A 5,597-nucleotide genomic window follows, 5' to 3' on the forward strand; every position below is an offset into this window, starting at 1 on the left:
GATCCACCGGAATTTATTTGCGACATGGCAGCAGTCACTGCAGCAGTAACAGCTGCCTGAAACATGACAGGATCAAATTGGGGAGGAGGCGGTGGTGGAGGAGTGTCGTTGTTTCTCCTGGTAGATCTCCTTCGGGGAGGCATCTTGATCTGAAATGACCAAGAAAGAGGAGGATGGAATTTAGAGATATGAAGCAAGGATATATCTCATAATAATTTTTAGAGTGTTCTACTAAGCGATAGGACAGGAAAATTACTTAAAGTAAGTAAACTATCGCTAAGGGAGGAATGAGTAGTAACACTCAGAACGGATTTCCATGAGATATTTGGTTCGGACTAAAATGCTCCCATAGTATTTTATGTTGAATGGATATTAGGTAAATTATAGGCCTGCTGTACACCACAGTCACTCCCAAGCACATGTTGGCCGTGTCTCGAATGAATATAGTTGATCAGGCTATATTGACCCTAGACATGACTACATAACTGCCCAGGTTTAACCACAATGCACAACACCCAAATTACTTATGCTTTGTTCTCTTCGCGATACGGATTTCGGTGCTCGGGAATACTTGTATACTTTTATAAAAATACTCGTATTTTAAAAGCATACTTTTAGTTTAGAGCACTTAGGCCCCGTAGTGTTTATAGTTGTATACCATGTAAGGTTTGGTATACTTAGTTCACTATAAACAAGGGCTCTGATACCAATCTGTCACACCCCGAAACCGATGGCGGAAACGTTACGGGGCGGAGTGACGTCATGTAGAGTATCACAACCAATGTACATAGCAAGCATAGTAAACACAACCATTACATTACATGAGAAAGTTTTACATTTGTTTGAAAATAAAGTACTACAAGTTTTTCTTAGATACATTGGTTAGAACAAAAGTAAAGACGAGTCTTCTATATGCCCCGCCTTCTTCAAAAAGTTAGTAGGAGTACCTGTCTATGGATGCCCTGAGAATACAAGCAGTTTTAAAATATCAGCATAAAGCTGGTGAGTTCATAAGCGGTTTGTTTTCTGGAAAAAGATTCATTTTCCTTTAGTTTCAAGAACAGTTGATATCCAAGAAAATCCCGTATTTTCTTATAAAAGTAGTTTGGTTATCCCTTTGTTACACAATTTGAATTAAGAAAACCCTGCAAGCTTCCTTATGAAAATATGATTTGATTTCTCGTTAGATGTACCATACAACCTTGTTTATGAAAAGTTCGTTCCTAAGATACCTTAGGAAATTTGGACGGGAAGGAAACCGAGTTTGAGATATCTGAAAGTATAGGGTTGCCCAAATGAAGCTAAGATCTATAACCTTCAACAAAGATAACTTAACATGAAACCATCAGTTGTTTCTTTATAGGGTATCCTAAATGCTCAAAGGGATTTAGATTTTATTGTCCTTCTCATTCCAGTCACATAGTTGAAACTCATCATGCCAAGTTCCTAGAGAACACTAATATTAGTAGGGGAAATGTACATCATGATGCTAACTTACAAGAAGTGTAAGAGGAAGGGCCAATGACCCCCTTACATCTTTATCCTGTTGCACATATTCGGATTGTATGATGACCTATGTTAGAAATAGTGTATAAGGTCATTAATTGTTTGGTAATATTTTTAATAGTATTAGGGTTTTTTGGGTTGGCCTCATAACACAATTAGTAATAAGGAAATAGAGGAAAATAAGTTATTACATTATTAAATGATTAATAAATTAATTGCAAGTTATTTTGGAATTAATTAATATTATTTTAATTAATTAAAGAGCTTGAATAAAAATTAAATCCTAAAGATTAATCAGAATATTCCAGAAACTTCTTGGAAGGAGGCTATGGACAGTTTTGATGTCCCTTGGATAAGGATAAAGAAAGTTTTATATAAGGTAAGGATTATCCTGAAAACTTTAAATTGCTTAAGAATTTATTTGTTGCCTATAAATAGACTGTTAGGGATCATGTCACACCCCGAAACCGATGGCGGAAACGTTACGGGGCGGAGTGACGTCATGTAGAGTATCACAACCAATGTACATAGCAAGCATAGTAAACACAACCATTACATTACATGAGAAAGTTTTACATTTGTTTGAAAATAAAGTACTACAAGTTTTTCTTAGATACATTGGTTAGAACAAAAGTAAAGACGAGTCTTCTATATGCCCCGCCTTCTTCAAAAAGTTAGTAGGAGTACCTGTCTATGGATGCCCTGAGAATACAAGCAGTTTTAAAATATCAGCATAAAGCTGGTGAGTTCATAAGCAGTTTGTTTTCTGGAAAAAGATTCATTTTCCTTTAGTTTCAAGAACAGTTGATATCCAAGAAAATCCCGTATTTTCTTATAAAAGTAGTTTGGTTATCCCTTTGTTACACAATTTGAATTAAGAAAACCCTGCAAGCTTCCTTATGAAAATATGATTTGATTTCTCGTTAGATGTACCATACAACCTTGTTTATGAAAAGTTCGTTCCTAAGATACCTTAGGAAATTTGGACGGGAAGGAAACCGAGTTTGAGATATCTGAAAGTATAGGGTTGCCCAAATGAAGCTAAGATCTATAACCTTCAACAAAGATAACTTAACATGAAACCATCAGTTGTTTCTTTATAGGGTATCCTAAATGCTCAAAGGGATTTAGATTTTATTGTCCTTCTCATTCCAGTCACATAGTTGAAACTCATCATGCCAAGTTCCTAGAGAACACTAATATTAGTAGGGGAAATGTACATCATGATGCTAACTTACAAGAAGTGTAAGAGGAAGGGCCAATGACCCCCTTACATCTTTATCCTGTTGCACATATTCGGATTGTATGATGACCTATGTTAGAAATAGTGTATAAGGTCATTAATTGTTTGGTAATATTTTTAATAGTATTAGGGTTTTTTGGGTTGGCCTCATAACACAATTAGTAATAAGGAAATAGAGGAAAATAAGTTATTACATTATTAAATGATTAATAAATTAATTGCAAGTTATTTTGGAATTAATTAATATTATTTTAATTAATTAAAGAGCTTGAATAAAAATTAAATCCTAAAGATTAATCAGAATATTCCAGAAACTTCTTGGAAGGAGGCTATGGACAGTTTTGATGTCCCTTGGATAAGGATAAAGAAAGTTTTATATAAGGTAAGGATTATCCTGAAAACTTTAAATTGCTTAAGAATTTATTTGTTGCCTATAAATAGACTGTTAGGGATCATGTCACACCCCGAAACCGATGGCGGAAACGTTACGGGGCGGAGTGACGTCATGTAGAGTATCACAACCAATGTACATAGCAAGCATAGTAAACACAACCATTACATTACATGAGAAAGTTTTACATTTGTTTGAAAATAAAGTACTACAAGTTTTTCTTAGATACATTGGTTAGAACAAAAGTAAAGACGAGTCTTCTATATGCCCCGCCTTCTTCAAAAAGTTAGTAGGAGTACCTGTCTATGGATGCCCTGAGAATACAAGCAGTTTTAAAATATCAGCATAAAGCTGGTGAGTTCATAAGCGGTTTGTTTTCTGGAAAAAGATTCATTTTCCTTTAGTTTCAAGAACAGTTGATATCCAAGAAACTCCCGTATTTTCTTATAAAAGTAGTTTGGTTATCCCTTTGTTACACAATTTGAATTAAGAAAACCCTGCAAGCTTCCTTATGAAAATATGATTTGATTTCTCGTTAGATGTACCATACAACCTTGTTTATGAAAAGTTCGTTCCTAAGATACCTTAGGAAATTTGGACGGGAAGGAAACCGAGTTTGAGATATCTGAAAGTATAGGGTTGCCCAAATGAAGCTAAGATCTATAACCTTCAACAAAGATAACTTAACATGAAACCATCAGTTGTTTCTTTATAGGGTATCCTAAATGCTCAAAGGGATTTAGATTTTATTGTCCTTCTCATTCCAGTCACATAGTTGAAACTCATCATGCCAAGTTCCTAGAGAACACTAATATTAGTAGGGGAAATGTACATCATGATGCTAACTTACAAGAAGTGTAAGAGGAAGGGCCAATGACCCCCTTACATCTTTATCCTGTTGCACATATTCGGATTGTATGATGACCTATGTTAGAAATAGTGTATAAGGTCATTAATTGTTTGGTAATATTTTTAATAGTATTAGGGTTTTTTGGGTTGGCCTCATAACACAATTAGTAATAAGGAAATAGAGGAAAATAAGTTATTACATTATTAAATGATTAATAAATTAATTGCAAGTTATTTTGGAATTAATTAATATTATTTTAATTAATTAAAGAGCTTGAATAAAAATTAAATCCTAAAGATTAATCAGAATATTCCAGAAACTTCTTGGAAGGAGGCTATGGACAGTTTTGATGTCCCTTGGATAAGGATAAAGAAAGTTTTATATAAGGTAAGGATTATCCTGAAAACTTTAAATTGCTTAAGAATTTATTTGTTGCCTATAAATAGACTGTTAGGGATCATGTCACACCCCGAAACCGATGGCGGAAACGTTACGGGGCGGAGTGACGTCATGTAGAGTATCACAACCAATGTACATAGCAAGCATAGTAAACACAACCATTACATTACATGAGAAAGTTTTACATTTGTTTGAAAATAAAGTACTACAAGTTTTTCTTAGATACATTGGTTAGAACAAAAGTAAAGACGAGTCTTCTATATGCCCCGCCTTCTTCAAAAAGTTAGTAGGAGTACCTGTCTATGGATGCCCTGAGAATACAAGCAGTTTTAAAATATCAGCATAAAGCTGGTGAGTTCATAAGCGGTTTGTTTTCTGGAAAAAGATTCATTTTCCTTTAGTTTCAAGAACAGTTGATATCCAAGAAAATCCCGTATTTTCTTATAAAAGTAGTTTGGTTATCCCTTTGTTACACAATTTGAATTAAGAAAATCCTGCAAGCTTCCTTATGAAAATATGATTTGATTTCTCGTTAGATGTACCATACAACCTTGTTTATGAAAAGTTACGTTATCCCAAGAAAACCCTATGTTTTCTTATGAAAAATATTCGCTGGTTATCGATTCTGAAATGATGTGTACAAGTATCTACCATACTTGTATCGATTAAGTGAAACATACTGAATGACTAGTTATCCCGTGGTAAGCATATTAGTTTTGACACGTACACAAAACTAATAAGTAAGTAGTGAACTAGTAGTAATCAAAGACAGTTATTACTAGGAGGTTAGTTCACGAGGTTCGTTATTACTTTATCAGTAAATCTCCATTATCTAAGTTGCGAGTTCCATAACCATACGATAGACTAGATATGGCAATAAGAAGTCCATCATCATTTTATGACTTTTGTCACCCATGGACCTGACGATCCGACTGTAGCTAGCAGCAGGGTGCGGGGTAGTCAGCCCCGTATAGATCTATACACTCAAGTCACGCCCTCCCTCCAAGAGATTCTGGTTACGGGAGTAGTCCTCCACTCTCGTATCCATGTGGAGTGTTACCGAGGACGTGTCTCCAATCATAAGAATAATGAAATTTACAAGTAATAGTATAGAAAATCCCGGTTTATGAAATGACATGAAATCCTTGTGAAATGTAAAAACGTAACATTTTATAATGAGTTTCACAATTGGTTTTGAAAACTAACTC

This window comes from Lactuca virosa, chromosome 8, assembly GCF_052849685.1.
Source record: "Lactuca virosa cultivar CGN04683 chromosome 8, Lactuca_virosa_CGN04683_v6, whole genome shotgun sequence".
In the NCBI taxonomy this organism is placed as follows: Eukaryota; Viridiplantae; Streptophyta; class Magnoliopsida; order Asterales; family Asteraceae; genus Lactuca; species Lactuca virosa.